Source organism: Rattus norvegicus, chromosome 2 (genome assembly GCF_036323735.1).
Source record: "Rattus norvegicus strain BN/NHsdMcwi chromosome 2, GRCr8, whole genome shotgun sequence".
In the NCBI taxonomy this organism is placed as follows: domain Eukaryota; kingdom Metazoa; phylum Chordata; class Mammalia; order Rodentia; family Muridae; genus Rattus; species Rattus norvegicus.
In genome coordinates, this window is record NC_086020.1 from 95,376,151 (window position 1) to 95,398,281 (window position 22,131).

A 22,131-nucleotide genomic window follows, 5' to 3' on the forward strand; every position below is an offset into this window, starting at 1 on the left:
TGAATTTCTGTCTTAGTGTAAGCAGATGATCTGGCTGTGATACTAGATAGCCCTGACCATGCTTAAGCGTCTTTCCAATCTGCACGTCGTTACTTATCAATTCTAGATTCACTTATTCTTTCTACCTGCCTCCCGCCTCTGCTAGATTTCTTCTCTCTCTGCCCATGCTTTCACTGGTGCGATGAGATGGAAATCTCTGACCCATGATGTTCAAAATCCTGGAAGCAGTTATTAGCTTTCTGACCTGCAACCATCTTTTTGGGCTGTTGGAATTCTCATTAACTAGGTATTCATACTTTTATATTAGGAATATGTGAGGGATTGATGAATGAATGGTATAAAAGTATCTTACTTAGGGTTTTATTGCTGTGACAAAATACTATGACCAAAGGCTGCTTGGGTAGGCAAGTGTTTGTATGGATTACAGGTTACAGTCATGAGTGAAAGTCAAGGCAGGAGTTCAAAGCCAAAACGTGGAGGCAGGGAACGAAGTAGAGACTGGAGAAGCTCTTCTTATTGGCTTTTTTTTTATGACCCAGGGCTATCTGGCCAGGGTGCCACCATGAACAGTAGTCTGAGCCCTTCTACATCAATCACTAATCGAGAACATGCCTCACAAAATTGCTTGCCTATTGGTTGTTTCGATGGAAGGATTTTCTCAAGTGAGGTTCTTTGTTTAGAACTGAATCTAGTGGGAGAAGTTGACATGACTAGCTAGCCAGATAGGTGCTTATCACAATGGTCAGCACCTTGTGTTTGCTCAGTGTCCATAACCACCGTCTTCCTGACTCTCAGCTGTTCACTAGCTTCACTCTGCTTAACCTCATTGACTTTCTAGGCTCTAGGGGATCTGTTTCTTGCTGTTATGCACCAGACCTTTTCCTGGTTTCTCCTTGAACATGTTGGCTTGTTCAACATTAAGGTACAGATAGCCAGTGATGTAGAACACTTTCTGCCTCATTACTTTATCATCTCTGCTCATACTTCTTTCCTATGTCTATCCGTCCTTAGCCGTGAGCCACCTATTAACAGGTACCAATAACTTGCCTGTCTCAGCAGCTGTTAGCACTTCTGGAAGGAGAGGACACATAGCAACATATAATCTGATATTGCTTGAGATTTAATGCAGTGAAGCAGGTTTTCAAAAATGACATCACTGGAACACAGAAGCACCATGATAATTTTACGCCTTGCAGCTTTTCCTTCCACGGTTGCAGAATTCATATTGAGAATACTTTTTCTGTGTTACCAAACTAGGTAAGCCTTGATTTTCAGTCTTTTCATTTTAGTATGTTTTTGCTGAAATATGATGGGTCTTCTTTTTAGGGTTTACTCATACCAGCTGTTTAAAACTGTAATTTAATCTCCATTTCTGTCATAATACGTAGTTTCCCCTTTTCCTCTATTCACTGGCTCTGTTATTGTCCAAGATTGGCCTTGGCTGTTGGTTTCTGTCCATGTTGTTAGTATTCCTTTGGTTTGGTAGCTTTCAGCTTTTAATAGTCTAAGAAGCACAAAGCCCAGGCTTCGAGTGCTCAGAGGACCACTGCTGCAATGTGGTCTCCTAGCCCAGTTTGAATAACACTACTTACGATGCAAACATTGACTCCAAATGCATTCAGGGCATTCATTCAGTGTAGACAGCTTGATTCTTAAAACTATATCATTCGATTCACTCTTTACCTAGTCTACATTCTGTTCCATGGAAACAGAAGGAACAAACTTTGTTTCTGCTTCTAAATATTTTATAATTTCAAAGACAGCTACGTTGTCCCTTGAAAAACTCTTCCTATCCCAAATATATTTTAAGTAAACTTTTCCATTTAGTCCATTGCACAAAACAATTTTTGTTGACACACAATTATTACGTTTGCTATATAGCTAAAGACTTATTTTCTTTGCAGTAGTGCCAGAGAAGAGATTATATAATTATGTACATTATACATTGTACATTTATGTACACTTCACATATTGAGAATCAACACAGCACCAGCTCCATTTTACTTGTGTGTAGCAGAAATTGTCTAGGCAATCATAGCCTGCACAGTTGTCTACATTGATATTTACCTTGGGGATGGATGACCAGTGATAAGGAGTATGATTCTTAAATTACTAACCTGGCTTTATCTTCTAGTGCCTTAGGAACTCTGCTCTAGTTAACTGGAGACAGTCGTCTTCTGCTTGGGAGAGGAGGAAAATTTATTACAAAGAATGATGACGAGAAAGGGAAGGACCTATTATATCACTTCTGACATGAACAAGAAGATTAAAGAAAAATAAAAGTAATATAAAAACCAGACTATGATTGAGAGATGGTTTTCCAGCCTCTTCATTTTTCACCTCTAACACACAGGCTACTCTATCTGGAGGATCCTATAGCTGAGAGGTAATCACTGTAATCACTCCATTCATCAGAACAAAGCCATGACATGGCAGCAAAGCCCATGCCTTTCCCAAGCCTGGGGTGGTGACAGGAAGGTGGCCATTGAGTGGTTGCATGCATTCCCCTTTCTTGACTGAAGATGTTAGCTTCACAATCCTAGCTGTGAGAAAGACAAATAAATGAGGCTCCAGCACTTTATTCCCTTTTGGGGTTCTGCAGAAAACTAAACTAAACAGCTAAGCTTTTATGGCCCCATTTCATTTACAGTGCAGTGATGTTAATGGGTCAAAGGCCTAGAGGATTGGCTTTCTTCAGCTAATCCTCTGGGATTAATGATGTTCCTGAAATTTAGTCTTAACATTGGAAATCTACAAGAAGTTATATTTTGAGTGTATTTTTGTGTCCCCTTGAATCCCCCAGTCTGGTATAGAATCTACTTTTAATGGCAGAGGACAGAAGGGAACCCCAGAGTTTTGTAGTCATGGAGAACCAGGTTGAATAGAGTGTGACTAATTTTACATAGAATGAAAGGTGAACAAAAGGAATAGAGGGAAAGAAGGGAAGAGCAAAAGGAGAGGATAGAGGAGAGATACCCCAGCTTCTAAGCACCACAGCAAGACAAGCAGTGGCCAATGCACAGGAGACCAGAAGAATGCTGTAGCATGCTCACATTTCCTGGGTCTCCTCACCTCACACTCTTCTCTCCTCACCCAGATACTTAGTTATCTTTTAGAGAAGAGAAACGTGGCTCTTTGGATACCAGGCAGACTATAGCCTGAAGAAGTTATTAAATTATCAAATCAGACTATGTTAATCCAGGTTATGGATTCATTTAAATGTGCTCACTCTAACCAGAAGACAGGGGCTCATGAGGAAAAATGTAAATAACCACATAAATATATAGAATATTCTGGGCAAATTGCTAGAGTTAAAAATTTTTAACCTCTATTATGTATCGAGTATCCCGAAGGATCTCTATTTGTATTTGACAGGAGAAGAAAAATTGTCATTGTGATTTCCCACCAGAAGTCTACTGATGCGTGAAGTTAATCTCAATTTTCTATTCATGTGGAGTTTATTTGCACATGGTGTACTACATTAATTTTTCAGCACAGTTTTTATGTAGTTTTATTAAAGTATACTTTTCTTTTGACATTTTTAAAAGCCCTGTTGGTATTGCAGAACCCAATGCATGCATTCATTGGTTTGATTCATGCCTGCCTCTTGCTTACTGCTCATCTTTGTCTTTAGGGACAGCAATGCAAAAACATCCTGTTGATTCTCTGCTATTCACTGAATATTCAGTGAGGATTCGACAAACTGCTGGGATGTTCTTTATTCATATATTCCACCAGGTTAGGGACCCTGGTAAATTTGTTAATCTTAGCAAAAATATCTTTCCTATTTTTCTACTGAGAGCAGGTTTGAATTTACCAACTCATTTTTCTTTATGATACTGTATATAGATTTTTTATTTTCAGAAAGTCTCAGCTATATTGGGATTAATGGTTTTCCTGAAATCTTGTTTGAACACTGGAGATTTGCAAGAAATTATATTTTGAATGTGTTATTTATTTTAAAAAAATCAAAGTGATTATGTTATGGGGTATGATGGATATTCTTGGTTATCAATTTGACTTTGTCTGGAATGAACTACGATCCACAAATGGAGGGGACACTTGTGAGATTTTTTTTCTTTTTGCTTGGTTTACATTGGGTGTAATGGAGCAACCTGAATCCATTTTCAGATTAGAAGCCATTTTATTACAAGGTCAAAATAGTTTATTCCTGTTTTCTGTAAATCTTAAATTTGACCATGTTTTGACCCACTTTCTGGAATTTGACATGATTCACATTCTATCACTTGGTCTCCACCTCAATAAGATATTCCACTAAATAATTCTGAGATGTTTCACCAACTTTCCATGTAATGAGAGAGAGAGAGAGAGAGAGAGAGAGAGAGAGAGAGAGAGAGAGAGAGAGAGAGAGAACATCTTGGAAACCTCTTAGCTTTGCAGTTTTTGGATATATAAGCCCTGCTTTCTTCAATGTTCAGTGCTATTTTCAAACCCTGCTTTAGGGAGATAGCGGAGTCTAACAGAAAACAAAGCTTGCTAAAGTTGTCAAAACATGAGTTGGTGGTCCTTACTCTGCTTGATGGGATTAACCGATGGTTCCACTTCTAGTACAGACCTTTGAGGCACAAAGACATGCCTTCAATCCAAGCCACACCTTCTGCTGGAAGTTTACATAAGGACATGGAAAAAGGAAGCTTTTGCCCTTTGCCTGGTTGCTCTTGCCTTGCCAGCAAGCCCTTTCCTCACACTGGCTTTAGAATCTACTTCCTTGGGATTCTAGCACCTACTGAAGAGCAGCTGAGACATCCAGCCCTGTGGACTAAGGACCTTTTTGATTCTTCAACTTTTCCATTCATAGCCAGCCATTGATAAATTACTTGGACAAGAGTCATTCTAATAAATTCATTCTATAAATTCTGCTCCTCTAGAGAATCATGAGGGTTCTCTAGAGTTACATAGGGTTAAAGAAGTTTTCAGTGAAGGAAACAATTGCAGTCTATAGATGTAGATAAGTAGTAAATGGATATAGTTAAGTAGTAGGACATGTTCTTAGAGTGCTGGGTCCAATCTCCAGCATGGCAAAAGAACCACAAAAGTTTTGACATGTAGTAATTTAGTCCCAAACCCACGGTTGGCCCTTTTCTGACACTAACATTTCACACTCATTCAAGCAGCTGTGGAGAGCTTATCCCAAGAAGCCTGTGTTGAAATGGGCTCTTGATCGTGTTGTTTTAACAATGAGTCCTGTAGACACTGCTGTCACTTAGAGGCATGGCTGCCAAGCAGGGTGTTCTGTTCCTGGGGATGGTCTTCAGGGAAATACTTTGAATGGGCAAGTTATTGGTGTCTCACAAACCACTGGTGACACCTATTGTCCCTCTATGCAGGGTAAACACAGAAGGAAGCGAGTGCAGCCTCAGGAAGAATGGATGTGCTGGCACCAGCTGAGCCCTGTGTCATCTCCTGTGGGCTTGAACTATTTAGTAAACTGCACAGTCACTTGGGAGCTCCTTCCAATTCATCTCAAGATTGAGATAGCACTGTGTGTATTTATATAGGTCATGAAACTGTAAAAGGGACCACAAGAGGGAAAAAGAAAGACTTAAGTGGGGGAGAGAAATCGACAGAGGGTAATAGAATACATGTAACATTAAAACAAAAGGGGACCTGTCAGAGATAAGAGAGAAAGCAGCAGGGAAGGACCAGGGGTATGGGGGAGAGGGGTGGGCACAAGACAATAAAAACAAAGCATGCATGAATTAAATGACACAATAAAAGCCATTAGTTTGTATGTTAATTAAAAAATAATCTTTCATGTACCAGTAAATCTATAACATATCTCCATCTATATAATCAGTATTTATGTGAACATACATATATAAATCTATCATTTATCTGTATGTATGGATCTGTCTATAATCTATCATGTGTATATATATATATATGTTCATATGTATTATACATGTATCTGTGCGTCTATGTATATATCATCTTTCTATCGTCTGTCCTCTATCATCTATCTCTATATGTCTCAGTCTCTTTATCTCTGTTTATACAAATTGTGGTAACAGTGGGACTTAGCCTGTTCATCCCACAAGGTTTTTGAGTAAGAAGCGTTTGTATATTACTAAGCACTGCAGGTGTTAGTTGTCCTTGCATTTTATTTTCCTTTACTCAGCTGATCCAAAGAGAAGTAGTGTAAGTGAGTGTTGTAGTGGAATTTTAATCCAGCAACATAGTTGCTTTGGCAAGGGAGCACATCCAAAGACCTTTTAGGTCTGTGCAATCTGGCTGGAATTCAGGCAGAACACACACGTTTAACCCCTCTGGCTGGAATATAGTCACACCCTTAGTACACAATGTTAATTCCAAACCATGAGGGACAGACAAAGTTAGCATATGATACTCCCAACTCTCATGAGAACAGCACAGGAAAGAGAAGATATTTAAGAGCAGCTCAGGGAGAATGAGTTTGTTAGGAGTCAGTGCAGTGAATGCAGGGAAGTGGAGTTGAGACAGTTGAAGCCAAGAATATGAGAAGGAGCCAGAAGATTAGAACAGACTACCAGAGTGAGTTTGAGGCCAAGCAGAACAATTCAATGAGAAGCTGAGAGAAGTCAGATTCAATCAGTCTGTTTGGAGAGGAGTTTGTACCAGAACAATTGAGTTGAACCAGCCAGCCAGAGTTCAGAAAGAACTAGAAAGAGTGAGCTTATTCAGCAGTAAGTCTTGGAGGCTGAAAACATTCTAGGCCTAGGATAGAAGACAAAGGCTGGAAGCTGAAGTCTTCAAGGTCTGGGCTTACAGAAGGTTGTATTGTATAGAGGCTAGAAGCTTCCAGGCCTTAAATTTCCTATGCTACATACCCTGTGACAGGCAAAGAGACACTGTTACAGGTGTTTCTTTCTTTCTTTTTTTTGGCTAGTTGCAGAGCAGAAGGCAGTCCTTTGCTCACCCTAGCTTGATGCCAGGCTTGGTTTCCAAAGCTATTTCATATTTGGGACACATAAAAATCAAATCAAATCAAATCAAGTCAAGTCAAGTCAAATGAAATCCAAGTGTTGCAGCAGGGGAAGAGGAAGACAGAGACCCGTGTTTCATCATGCTAAGCAGTGTGAGTGAGGAAAGATTGCCAACAGACCCGCCTTCAGTTCCATGGCACCGATGGGGTTTGGACGCACAGAGTCCTGCCTACCATTAGGCAGACAAAGTCGTATGTACTGCCATGCCACCCACAGATCTGTCCTCTGGCACACAGCACAGGCAGACTATAGGGATTGCTATAGGCTGTAAGACTGCTTGCTGTCATGTCACACAGTGAGGATGAAAGATGTCACCCAGGGGTCTATTAGTCATGTGGCCAGCCTACACCAGGAGCCACCACAATGTGTGAATATGTGGCAGACAAATGGGAGAGAAAGAGATGTGGGGCAGCTACAGCATTGTGAAGAGAGATGGGACGGGAGACTAGAGTGTGGAGAGGAGGGGCCAGGCCTGCCACCTGGTGCTATGGTGATGTCTCAGCCTGAGCTGATGCCGAGGGACATGTCAAGTCTCTGTGACTACACAGTGGTTGGGGCCAGTGTTACTGTCCAGGTTCATATTACCAGTACAGAACATGGGGACTTCTCTGGTTGGGGCAGCCTCTGGGAATTAGCTGGATATCCTGAGCTACTGCAGAACTGGCCATACTCCTTACTGGCTGGAGAGGCGCTCCACCACCACCTCTCACGGGGCAGCACTCAGGAAAGCAGGCCCTATGCTTAGCCTGGACAGTGCAGCAGAGCTGACCCTGGTGGTGGAGGTGCAGGTGAGCTGGCCCCAGAGCGAGAGCACTGGGGAACTGGCCCCGCTGTTTGAATGCTGTGAGGTGGCATGAGTGGGGGTGATGCCCTTGCCCTTCGCCACCTACAGCAGTCAGGGGAGCTTACCCCAGGCTCATGGGAGTGAGTGAGCTGTCCCTGTCCCTTACTGGCTGCAGCACTAAGGGAAGTGGGCCCTGCACCTTGCCTTTGTGTGAAGCTGGCCTTCAGGAGGAAAGTATGGGTGAGCCCACCCTGAGGATGTGAGAATGGAAGAGCTGGTACCGGAGCAGTGCCTGAGAGCTTGTCCTGGGGCACGGAACAGGGAGACCTGCATGCTCACCAGCTCTGATACCACCCAGATCCAGATCCAGGGCTCCGTCCGAGTTGGCTCACTCCAAAATCTATGTCATCTGCGAATGATTGAGATTCATGGAAGGGCCCGTCCTGCTGATCCAGTGCTACAGGATCTCCACAACACAGGGCAACAATAGGATAATTGGGAGGAGTCTGCTGAGGGTTCAATATTCATACCATCACAGAAACCAGAGGCCTTGAACCAGACCAATGACTCATTGCAATGAACGTTTGCAGGTAAAGATGTGTGGACAGAAGAATATGCTGAGACATACTGTTGCGTACTACAGCTTCCATGAAAAGTTTTTCTGTAGTGTGTGTGTGTGTGTGTGTGTGTGTGTGTGTGTGTGTGTGTGTGTGTGTGTTATTTGGGGGTAGGAGGTTGCAAGGGTGAAGGACAGATATGACAGGATAGGGAGATGAGCAGGATTGGGGTACATGATGAGAAATTCACGAAGCGAAGAATCAATAAAAAGTTTTTTAAAAAAGATATATTGCTTATAGTCAGTAGCACTACTTATTTTGTTGGTTTTTCAGCTACTTCAAGTTGAATTTATGATGTTAAAATAATGGATTGAAGAATGCTTTACAGAAATCTAAAACAAATTTGAATAAAATATTAAAATATGAAAAGAATTTCCTATGTTACACAGGATGATCTCAAGTTTCTAATATTCCTACCCCCAACATCCTTAGTGCTGGGGTTACACAATAAGCCATCAGATAAGACTTTATATGGTACAAGAGAGTGAAGCAAGCTTCCTGCATGTGGGCCAAGTACGGTACCGACCCAACTACATTCTCAGTGCAGTGGTATGGCCTAGGTTCGCTGGGAACTTGTATACTTCTACCTTACCCTCTTCAGATTTTGCCCACCAGTTTGTACCACTAGAGTTGACCATGGGTGACTATCTCTCTAGTCTTTAGTTTCCCTAAATATTTACTGATAGATTCCATTTTCCACTTGAAGTAAATGCCAAGGAAATCCTTCATACTTCTCTTTTGATGCAACCACAGGTTAAATAGCCCAACTTCTTGAAAGTCGATGGAGTAAAGGAGTGCTTAAAGATTCAAGAGAATTTTCTTAGACTGATGAGGCTTTTAAATAGGAAGGATATATATATATATATATATATATATATATATATATATATATATATATGTGTGTGTGTGTGTGTGTGTGTGTGTGTGTGTGTGTGTGTGTGTGTGTGTATGCTCTGGCACACATTCCTGTAACACTGTTCTCTTCTAAGATAGCTTCTTATAGAATGCCATAGTGGTAGAATCCAGCCTGCTATAATTTAGTTATAATGTTAATTCTTAAGATCTTGATTTAGCCTGAGTGAGGCACATGGTTCCACCCCTAACACTGTCAATAAAAATCTTGACTTAAGGCAGAAATTGAAAATAACCATGTTTAGTGAGAAACCATAAATTTGGTATAAACACAATGCTTGTTTGTTTGTTTATTTATTTATTTATTTATTTATTGGTGGTTGAAAAGTAGTCCAGAAAATTTGTATGACAGAGCACATGTTCCCTAGCTATTTTAGCAAGAATCAGTGTAGTGCATGCTGTAGGGGTGGCAAAACTTCTGAGAAATGCAAGATCTCAGCTCCTGTGGTTGAGCTCTGATGCTGGGGACTCCGCAAGGAGGACAGGTTTGTCTTTAGACCTTGACAAGGCCGGTTCTTTGGTTCTCTGTGGGATGACATTGCTATTTAATTCTTGAAGCCAGCTGAACACCTTGCCTTTGATTTCACCTCAGGTTCCCATGTGGCTCATCAGCTTTCTTTTCATTATCAGTTTTACACTTCAGGATGAAAGACAGAAGCACACAGATAATTAAGCAGAATTTCTCAACTATACTTAGAAATTAGGACAAAAATGTGTGCATAAAAATAGCACACTAAATGTTTAATGCTTGAAACGCATGCTTTGCAGCTCAGTGATTCTTACTCATGTTAAAATGCTGAAGGATAAATATTTTATTGCACAGTCAAAGGATTTCTAATATATTGTAATAGACATTTCTTTTTCTATGGAATAAATCTAAATAGAGACCGGCTTCTGCGGGCTTGAGGATCCAAAATGTTTTTTAAACAGAAATCCTTGCATGTATTAATGATTTGGGCTTCTTCCTCCCCTCTCCCCTCCCCAAAACCTGCAAGGTATTTGTAGTAGATTCCACTCTTGGTTCAGATCTGTATTTGCTTTGCAAACACTTCAAACATCACTTTTGGGAAAGTCTTGTATAGAACACCTGAAGTTACACACGTTTTCATAATGTAATTTTTGATGGAGAAGGGTCAGATTTATTATCAGGACCACTTGTTCAATTCTGCATATTATTCCAGAATCGAGGAAAAGGGAAAAAATAATTGAAATTATTAGATTCTTGGTCCTGACAGTTATGACTGATATTCTTGTGCAAAGTCAGACTGTCTGGCAGTACACTAAAGAGCCACAGGGTAACTTGAGGTAGATTTGGCTGCAGTGAGCAGCAGAGCTTGGCATGTGGGATTGAATTCTGACTACAAAGTTCCCAGAATCTTGTGCCTTTTAAGGACTGTTTTAATGTTAGACTCTTTCTGCACATTGGCTTTAATATGCTTTAATGTGAGGTATCTGAGACATAAGAGTATGTTTTTTTGTTGCGGCTAGTTTAATATCATCAGTGATAACAACCACAATGATGATCAGTCTTTAGTGTCAACTAGACTGAATTTAGAGATAGCTAGGAGACACTGTGTGGGCTCTTCCTCTCACAGTGAATAACTTGCTGTCCTAGATTCATGCAAAAATCTCCTCTCTGCTTATTTTATCCTTTATTGTAATGCAAATGTTTTGTGCTTAATATATTATTCATTGCATCTAATTTTGAACTTTATATATGGAAACATTGTGTTTATCTTTCTAGAATTACTTTAAAATTATTTTGTTTTTTCCTCTTTCAGAATTATTCCTTTTGTTGCATTAGTTTGTAATTGCAGTTGTAATTAGTTTACTTTGTATTATTATTTTGTGGTCCTAATACACTATCAACTGTTACCTAATGGATTCTTAGTTTATGTATATCTATGTGAAGATTTTATTAAAATTTGTAACTTGTGTTCCTATAATCCCAGCACTGTCTGGTGGGGGGGAGGTGACTCACTGAATCTAAGATCAATTCAAGCTACATTTTGAGACTCCCCCCAATGGGAACAGATTCTCTCTCATTCTACCCCCCTCTCCCCCTGCCCCTGCCCCCTTTCTCGCTCTTTCTCTTTCTCTGCATGTCCATATGTTGTATGTAAGCATATGTGCTTCCCTGTGAATGCCTGTGTATGAGCATGAAGGCAGACATTGCATGTCCTCTATGTTATCTGCTGCTTTACATCCTTGAGGCAGGGCGTCACAATGAACCTGCAGCTAGGTTGGTACCAGTAAGCTCCAGTGCTCATTCTGTGTCCGTCCCACAGTACTGTGGCTGTAGGCCTCCCTATGGCCATGCCTGGCTTTTCACACAGGCTTTGAGGTCCTCATGACCACACAACAAATACCCTTCCTTACCCACTAAGCCATCCCCTCAGCCTTCATTAGTCTTATGTATATTTCTTTGCACAGCTTACTAGACACTGATATAATAACTGAGTTAAAAAAGTTACTGTTATGGAAGATTCATTTTTCATTATTTTTCTGTTATTTGTTGCCTTTTTCTTTAAAGTCATTTTTATAGCTATAGGACAATACACTAGCTGAGTCCCCTGCAGTGGAGTGTTGTGTGCAGTTTCTACACAGGTCTTCAATCTTGTGCACCAAGCACTTCTCCCACTGTGCCCTCTCCACAGACTCATTCTTACAGCTTTAATGGCCAGAGTTCAGCTTTTCATTCCTTGTTCCTCTCCTCTTCTCTTCAGAGTCTAGGAAACATTCTTTCCCTGTCTTTGGTGTTCGGTATTAGGAAAATACTACAGTGAACTTTCAAACTATCCAATTAATGATTTCTGGGACTTCTGATCTCTTAGCAACGGTATCTGTAACCAGGTCTAGGAACTTCTCCTTGTTATTTCTTATATTATTTCCTTCTCACTGTTCTGAGTTGTCCACCATGAAACTGATGTTGTGTTTGGCCTGTCTATCTTCTCCTTTCTCTCTTGTTTATAATCTTCTTATATCAGCTTTGGTTGCTGAGAAATTTCCATCTCTTGAGATTTTTTTTTAATATGGCCTCTTATTTGCTGACATGAAGAATTCACAATTTAAACAGTTTCTTGGATCACTGACTCACATCCATCAGCTCTTTTGACTTTAGTGCCTGCCTTACTCTCAGCTTCTCCAGATCCATGACTTTTCCCATAAAGTTCATGAGTTTTCCCAATTCTAACCTGTGGACTTGCCCAACATTTAAACTTTAAGTGGTTCGTATCATGAAGTAGATGAATGGACTTCTGTGTTCTTTTCTGTGTGTTTTCCAGAGCTTTCTGATATTTTTTTTACAAAAGTAATTTTTCCTTTTCCCCTTTCATTAAAAGTATATTCTTTCTTATAGAATATATTCTGAATATAGTTCCCCCTCCCTATTTCTCCCAGTTCCTTTCCACCTCCTCTCCCACCTAGATGCAATCTATTTCTTTCATTAGAAAAGAACAGGCTTCTAAGAGACAATAACCAAACACAACAAAATAAAATAAAAGATGAAAACAAAAAAAAATCACATTGAAGTTGGACAAGTAAAACCAACAGAAGCAAACCAACCCCAAGAGAAGCACAGGCATTAAGGACCCATTTAATCGCACGTTCAGGAGTCCCCTCCACAAAATCCTAAGTTGAAAGCTACAATATATACTCAGAGGAGTCTTGTGCACTCTGCTTTACTCTCTGTGAGTTTATGTGAGATTTACTCAGTTGACTTAGTGAAACTTGTTCTCTTCCTTTATTCTCTCTGGATCCACAGTCTTTATGCCTCCTCTTCCAAGGTGTTCCCTAAGTTCTTAGGGGAGAGTGTTCATGCAGACATCCTATTCTGAGCTGCATGTTCCAAAGTAATGTTTCTCTGAGAAATGACTGGCTGTATTTGTCCTCATCTGTTATGGGGGAAACTTCTCTGATGATGGCTGAATAAGGAATTGATCTGAGCAGAGCAGAATGTCATTAGGATGACTCCTAATTTTATTGTTACTTTTTTGGGGGTGTTACCCTAGGTCTTTGGGCTATCTCGTCTCTTGGTTCTTGGTTACTCAAGCAGTGTCAGGTAGGGGTTCCACCTCATGGAGTGGCATTTAGGTCAGTTCAAATCAGACATTGTTGGTTTGTGCCACCATTGTCCTGGCATTTTTTGCTGGTAGGGCAGATTGTAGATCAAAGATTTTGTGGATGGCTCGATGTTTTTATTTCTCAGATCCCACCTCCTAGTTTCACACCAAGCTCTGCTGTCTTATATACCAACTTGCTGATGTACTTTTCATCTCTCAGGTTATGAATTTGATTATCTTCAAGATGTGGTTGCATCTGATGGTGCTGAGCATAGAAGACCTTACCCATATGATTGTGCTTAAGAATAATAACAATAAACTGATTAATTTAATAGCCACCAGTAGAGTGTTGTGTGTGTGTGTCTGTGTGTTTGTGTGTCTGTGTGTCTGTGTGTTTGTACCCAAGGTCATCTTCAGGTTCTATATCTGTCTGCCTTGTGTTATGAGACAGAATTCCTATTTGAGCTAGGTGGACAATGCTGTGAGCTAGAAAACCCCGGTACCCAGGTGTCTCCATCTGCTCAGCGCTAAGATCACAAACACATGTCAGTCATCATGCTTCTCTTTTATGTGGATGCTGGGGATCGAATGCAGATCCTCGTGCTTGGATAAACACTTTACTGGCTAACCTATGTCCTCAACACCCCAGCAATCTTGCTATTGACAGAGGTTTCTTATTACATCTGCCATTATTTTGGCTGTAGAACACATTCTGCCACATGTAAGAATGATGTCTTGGAAGATAGGTTTCATAGTAAGTAGCTTGACTAATTAGCTTGAATTTTTCTAAATGTCTCTCCTTTGGAGATCAGAAAGGTTTACCTCAAACATATAAACTCGATGCCATTCAATGCAATTTTGCCTTCTTGAATCCTGTAAATTTAGTATCTCTCATATTAAACAAGCCATTACCCTTTTTAGAACAGATCTGTTTTAGAAGATGGTTCAATTTTCATTTTCTTGGTTCTCCTTTGTCACCTTTTGTCGGACCAATAGCCTCAGGGTTCTCCAGAGAGCTGAACTGGCACATTTAGAACACACTGTGCTATAATGGATACAAATTCTAAATATAGATACTAAATAAATCCATATAAATACTAAAATTATTACTAAGTATATTATGAAATTTGCACAAAATATTTTCTGATTCAGAAATTCTGTTATGGGCCTTTGAACTACTGTTTTACTTGTTTGCTACTTTTCATTTCTGTCCTTGCATTTTGCTCTTATATGGTCAAGTTGGTTCTTTTTCAGATTTCCTGATTAATGTCAATAGTCATTTTTAAGCCTTTAATCTTCTCTTTTATTTCTGTAAACATATTTACTTTCTATTTGATATCTACTAAAGCCAAGCCATATGGCCTTTGCAGGTCTTTTGCAGGTTTGATATTGTGGTTACTATCTCTCCCAGTGGATATGCATGGTATATGCCTGTGGGGGGTCTCTCTCTCTCTCTCTCTCTCTCTCTCTCTCTCTCTCTCTCTCTCTCTCTCTGTGTGTGTGTGTGTGTGTGTGTGTGTGTGTGTGTGTTTAATTGGTGAGTTTTGGTAGTAAACCTGAATTCTTTTGGATTATATAAAGTGGAAATTCTTTGTGATTTGACAAAACTCCAAGAAATAATGTCCCTTCTTACTAATGGATGTTGAAGATGTACAACAATCTAAGGTCACTTCTCAGTTTTTAAGTAGGATTCTTCTCAGGTTGCATGAAATGTGACTGTAGAATTGTATTTATAGACTTTCAGAGGAGAGTCATTTTGTCACTTTTCTTCTTTATTTTCTGACAGCTGTAATCAAGGCAGACAAATCCTTATGGGGTGGGTAATTTGGACTCCACTCGGCAATGTCTCATCCTTCAGAACTCAGCGTCATGCGGGGTCTTACACTGCTCTAGGCTTTTACTCCCCTCTTGTTTTTCTTTCATAGCTTTTAAAATATAGGCTCTATGTGAGAAAGCTTTGTCTGATGTTACTAAGGCCTGTGCCTGTCTCTAGGACCAGCTTATACTTGTTAAATTTATTTCTTACTTCTGGACTAAAATTGTTTTCCTCAACTGATAGTTCAAGTGTACTATAAAGATTTTTAAAGTACATGCTAACACATTTTAGAATTCTGCGCAACTGTATTCTGTACCTTTAGTATATGTTAATGGAATTTCCATGAGGATATCAGCATAAGATTTGAGTGAAGACTCACAAAGAAACAAAGGGTATGTATTAGTTAACAGTACTTTGAGTCACAGAGCAGCATAGTAATGAACCCAGAAAGCAAACGTGCAAATTCTCTATTGTCCTTGTTTTAGTTAGATTTTCATTATGTGATACCTATAGAGTTTTTGTTTGTCTACTGGATAAAATACAAATGTATTTATATTGTCCACTTTTTATACAAGTATTTGTGCATGTGAGTAGAAGTATGCATTCAATTATACTTTGCTTGTTCTATAATAAATTACATATAGAATCTATCTTTTCCTATATCTACACTATTACCTATCTATATATCTACATCTATATCTAAATAAATATCTATATTTATATCTGTATCTGTATTTATATCTATATCATCTCTGTCTATATCATCTCTATCTCTATCATCTTTCTTTATAAAATGGAGACATTATTTACTGTTTGGAGAATATATTAATTTTAAATCATGAAACATTTCTAAAGTTTTCTTATAGCTCTTTGTACAACTCCAAGTGTTGTCGCTTGCTATTTTTCTGCTTGCATGACTTTGGTATTGCAATTAGCATGATCCAGTCTCTTGACTACATTTTGTCATTGTCCTCGTGAGGTCTTTATTGATCAGTGTTTCTCAAGTAGCAATGATTTCCTCAGTTTTTCTACCTCATGTTTCTTTATCACGATTGATAACTGTGTAATTTTTGTTCCAAATTCCATTTTTGGAGCAGTAACTGATTGAGGGCTAAGTTTTTCCTGAAAGAATGACTGGAAGAAAGAACGTACTCAGCAGACAATTTCTGTATGAATTAATGAATGTGGCCACATTTTATTTCTTTGAAGATATTTAACTTTACGTGCAAGTCTATCTTGTGATATGTTGGTGCATTATCTGGTGCCCATGATGTAAAGTTCTTTATTGGAGACCATAAGCTAAAATGCATTTCTATAGCTCCAGTTTTTTATTTGAGCCTTTTATAATTACATTTTCTATTTAATTTGATATTCAGTACACAGTATAAGAGTTTCTGCTGTTAACATTGCATATATATCGTTACTTTTCTTCATCTCTAAACAATGACAAACTACTTGAGGATTCAGTGCATCCTTTGTGTCAATCTTAAGGAAGGTGGAACGTCATACAAATATTGCTACTTTGATGTGGTAGGGAGAAGACTGACTGGTAGGGTCAAGCCGGCTCCTCCTGCTGCACTAATGACTACTCATTGTCATCTCAAAGACAAAGTCAGAATGATAGACCATCACAAAGGGTTTTGGGTAGCACAGATCAACACACATATCATGAGCCATGCAGGGTTTGAGACATGAACTGTCACCAAAATGTAGAAGAATGTACACAGATCAGAGTATCATATCTTTGAAACATGGTGGAAAGACCATTGACTTTCATGTGTAACAGGATTGAGTCCTGTTGTGAGCAGTGAGGCATTCTTCCAAGGAACTAGTCAATAGTTCCTTTAATTTCAAAGAAACCTAAGAGTGCCATTGTGTCTCTGCAAACTCTTATTCCCCAGGTGATGTGTACTCTTTGTCATATGAGACTGATGCTATGGACTACTCACCCAGGCTCCTTCATCAGTGTGATTCTAGTTAGGTTTAGCACCAGAAGGAAATCCTGAGGCTATTGGAGGTTGTGACAGGAGTTTTCTTTTGCTGTCCCCTCCCTGAATCACTGAGTGATTCTTCTTATCATGCATCTTACCTAGAGTCCATCCCTACAAGCACAATGCTTGGTGTTCCTTGATTGTTAACAACACTGTTTTTTTTTCCTCTTGTCTCCTAAACACTATGAAGAGCTGTCTTTCCATGTGTCTCCTTGATTAAATTATTTCTTTTGAAATATCTGGGTCAATTATATTTTCTTGTAGGACTATTTACAGAAAGTCAAGCAGCTTAATGAAAAGGAATCTAGAACACCATGGGACAGGAAATGGAGCTTTCTCAGGGATGGGATGCTGGTAGATAAAAAAACTATAACTCCCGATGTTTACATTGATATATCTAGAATGGAGGTGAAGCCTCTTTCACAGGGCTATTGGCAGGATTAAGAGGTGTTAATAGACTTGTTGGCATTTGGGGTCATTATTATTACGTGAGTATGCGACCTGCACAGCCTTCTGCCATCATTGCACTGCAATCTTTATTTCTATGGGACTGCTCTGCTGCCCAAGCTTTGTGTTCACTCTCAGCGAGTAAACAACGGGAACAGGTAGTAGTTTTCAGTTTCAAAACATTGTACATTATGCAAAAAATATAATCAACAATCTTATAAGTTACACATGGCCACATTATAAAGGAAAGAATTCAGGTGTAGAGATGATAAATGTCTTATTAAATATAATATAGGTAGTGCTTAGCAGGACACGGGTTGGACCACTTAAAAGATATGAAGAATGAAAAAGGAAGGTTGGAGATGCATTCATCTCAAACTTCAGAAAGAGGAGGAAGTGGTTCATTCATAGTTAAACAAGAAATTTGGGATGAGGCAGGAAGTGGAGGTGGATGACGAGGTTGAGGTAGTGGAGGAGGACTTACAGGAGGAGGAGGAGGGAAGGAGGGGAGGAGGAGGAAGGTTTTCATAACAGCAAATGAGGTGAGGAGAAAGATGCTGTAACAGAGGATGAGGACCATTTTAGGACCGGAATAATTAACGTTTGTGGGTGTGCAGTACAGTGATTATGTTTTTTCTTAATGTACAACAGCTACTCATACAGAAGATAATCTATAACATGTTAATAGGAAAACTATAGTGTTTTTTATTTTTGCCTTGACTTTCCAGTTGAAATTGCTAGTCAAATAATAGTCATAATGTTCACAGAGAAAAAAAAAGATTCATTTTCCATTCCTATTGTGAAACAGTCTAGTAATGTATTTAGAATCTTAGGGTTTTCTATTTCAAGTTAACTGCTTTAGCCCATAATTAAAATATTGCTGCTTTTATACAGGTGCATTCTGTTCATAATACTTTAAAGTTATTTACAAATTAAATAGCATGACAGTAATCTGTGATAGGACATGACAGTATTTTTAAATAACAAGTTGATTTAAAGAGCAATGCATAAATACTTGGCTTGAGGGTAATTAAAAAATTAGGTTAAGAGTATTTAGGAAATTTTTCATGAATAAGTTATAAAGTAACACCAGTATAATATAATATAATATTCAACAGTGACTATTTTGGGGATAACTGAGTTAATGAAGACTCTTTTTGTAACTATGCAGTTCTTTGATGTACTACATCACTGATTAAACATGGCAAATTCAGGCTTGATTCTTTAATATCAAAGAAACACTATACTCCATATTCTGACAATCAGATCTTTAACGAAAAATGCTTTATTCCTCCAGCTATACAGTGTGGTAACTACTCTGCATTTCAAGACTTAGTGCTGTATTTAATTATTAGGCCTCAGTGTGACTAGGATTCGAGCAAGCACTCATCCCTTCCTTCAGGATTTTTTAAATTACCTGACTGCAGCTCTCAGTGCAGTTCCCTTTGGTCTCCATAGCAACATCCTTGGTTTGAGCATATCCAGGACACAGAGAAAGAGAAAGAAATTCCTAGCCATGAAACAGTAAATAAAAGAAAAGCAAAGTGGATGTTCAAGCATGATTATATATCTACTATTAGATTTCTATAATATAAAAGAGAACAAATCTATTGACAACAGCATTTAAGATGTCTGCTGAGGTCTGGACATAGGTGTACAAACCTAGAATAAGAAAGTATTTTTAGTTGACTACTGCAGAGTGGTGACATACTGCAGAGCTGGCTGCTGTTGAACTAAGGAATGCTCCAATTGTATTTGTAAGACATGGTGGGTTTGCAGATTCTTTGTTGTAATTGAATATCTGAAAACCAAAGGTAGATGAGTTATGTCTCAGGCTGAGGTGGTCTAGCAAAATATTGGGAGATCAGGGAGGTTCTACCATGGAACTTGACAATGGGACACTCCCCATTAGGATGCGGGATTCTGAGGGAGTAGGAGGCAAAGAGTAATCTTTGATGACACTTAGAAAACACCTTTAACCACACAGACCCAAATGATTTTATTTAGGGTTGATTTCTGTGCAGTAAACCATACGCATTGTTTTAATACATTTGAACCATGAAATTATTACCTCAAATAAGACATAAAATATTATTTCTGTCCTTTAATAGTAACTACAAGTTCTCTCTCTGGGGTTGGGGATTTAGCTCAGTGGTAGAGCATTTGCCTAGCAAGTGCAAGGCCCTGGGTTCGGTCCCCAGCTCTGGAAAAAAAAGTTCTCTCTCTGGTCAATATCTACCTCCAATCATAGGCAACCATTTAAAAATAATTTATAGCTAATGTCATCCCTGTTGGGAGCTGGGAGCCTCTTGTTTCTCTGATATCTGGGACTTTGTAGTACCAATCCCCAGTTCTCCATCCCCTATTGCTACCCAACTCCATTCAATTTCCTGATCCTCTGTATTTCTCTCCTGTCTCTTCCCATACCTAATCCTGTTCCCTCCCTGTTTTCCCTCCCCCCTCAATCTTGCACAAAGGTCCCTCCCTCTCTTTATCTCCCATCATTATTTTATTCCTCCTCTTTTTACATGTTTCATCATTAATTTTTCCATCATATTAAATTGGGTATTTCTTATTTACATTTCAAATTTATTCCTTTTCCCGGTCTCCAGGCCAACATCCCCCTAACCCCTCTCTCTACCCTTCTATATGGGTGTTCCCCTTCCCATTCTCCCCACAGCACCACCCTCACCACAACAATCCCATTCACTGGGGGTTCAGTCTTAGCAGGACCAAGGGCTTCCCCTTCCACTGGTGCTCTTACTAGGCTATTCATTGCTACCTATGAGGTTGGAGCCCAGGGTCAGTCCACGTAGTGTTTGGGTAGTGGCTTAGTCCCTGGAAGCTCTGGTTGCTTGGCATTGTTGTTCATATGGAGTCTCAAGCCTCTTCAGGCTCTTCCAGTCCTTTCTCTGATTCCTTCAACGGGGGTCCTGTTCTCAGTTCAGTGGTTTGCTGCTGGCATTCGCCTATGTATTTGCTGTATTCTGGCTGTGTCTCTCAGGAGAGATCTACATCCGGTTCCTGTTGGCCTGCACTTCTTTGCTTCATTCATCTTATCTAGTTTGGTGACTATATATGTATGGGCCACAAGTGGGGCAGACTCTGAATGAGTATTCCTACAGCCTCTGTTCTAAACTTTGCTTCCCTATTCCCTGCCAAGGGTATTCTTGTTCCCCTTTTAAAGAAGGAGTGAAGCAATTGCATTTTGGTCATCCTTCTTGAGTTTCATGTGCTCTGTGCATCTAGGGTAATTCAAGCATTTGGGCTAACATCCACTTATCAATGAATGTATAACCTGTATTTTTCTGTGACTGGGTTACCTCACTTGGGATGATATTTTCCAGTTCCATCCATTTGCCTATGAATTTCATAAAGTCATTGTTTTTGATAGCTGAGTAGAATTCCATTGTGTAGATGTACCAAATTTTCTGTATCCATTCCGCTGTTGAAGGGCATCTGGGTTCTTTCCAGCTTCTGGCTATTATAAATAAAGCTGCTATGAACAGAGTGGTGCATGTGTGTTTGTTATATGTTGGAGCATCTTTTGGGTATATGCCCAAGAGAGGTATAGCTGGGTCCTCAAGTACTTCAATGTCCAATTTTCTGAGGAACCTCCAGACTGATTTCCAGAATGGTTTTACCAGTCTGCAATCCCACCAACAATGGAGGAGTGTTCTTCTTTCTCCACATCCTCACCAGCATCTGCTGTCGCCGGAGTTTTTGATCTTAGCCATTCTGACTGGTGTGAGGTGGAATCTCAGGGTTATTTTGATTTGCATTTCCCTTATGACTAAAGATGTTTAACATTTCCTTAGGTGCTTCTCAGCCATTAGGCATTCCTCAGCTGTGAATTATTTGTTTAGCTCTGAAACCCATTTTTTAAATAGGATTATTGGTCTCCCTGCAGTCTAAATTCATGAGTTCTTTATATATTTATAAGCCATCGATCAGTTGTACGATTGGTAAAGATCTTTTCCCAATCTGTTGGTTGTCATTTTGTCCTTAAAAACAGTGTCCTTTGCCTTGCAGAAGCTTTGTACTTTTATGAGATCCCATTTGTCGATTCTTTTTTTTTTTGTACAAAATTTTTTTTATATGTAGATTTTAGATTTACTTTTTTTTTTATTAACTTGAGTATTTCTTATATACATTTCGAGTGTTCTTCCATTTCCCGGTTTCTGGGCAAACATCCCCCTCCCCCCTCCCCTTCCTTATGGGTGTTCCTCTCCCAACCCTCCCCCCATTGCCGCCCTCCCCCCATAGACTAGTTCACTGGGGGTTCAGTCTTAGCAGGACCCAGGGCTTCCCCTTCCACTGGTGCTCTTACTAGGATATTCATTGCTACCTATGGGGTCAGAGTCCAGGGTCAGTCCATGTATAGTCTTTAGGTAGTGGCTTAGTCCCTGGAAGCTCTGGTTGCTTGGCATTGTTGTACTTTTGGGGTCTCGAGCCCCTTCAAGCTCTTCCAGTTCTTTCTCTGATTCGTTCAATAGGGGACCTATTCTCAGTTCAGTGGT

At 39.6% G+C, this 22,131-nt stretch overlaps 1 long non-coding RNA gene across 1 annotated transcript in view; it reads left to right on the forward strand.

The window, feature by feature from the left end:
* The first annotated feature begins 7,579 nt into the window (after positions 1-7,579).
* The window catches only part of LOC108349981 (uncharacterized), a 154,311-nt gene continuing 139,759 nt past the window's right edge, over positions 7,580-22,131 (forward strand). The window contains exon 1 of the long non-coding RNA XR_010064183.1: positions 7,580-8,357. This is a non-coding gene — a long non-coding RNA (uncharacterized LOC108349981). The remainder of the gene's footprint in view (positions 8,358-22,131) is intronic.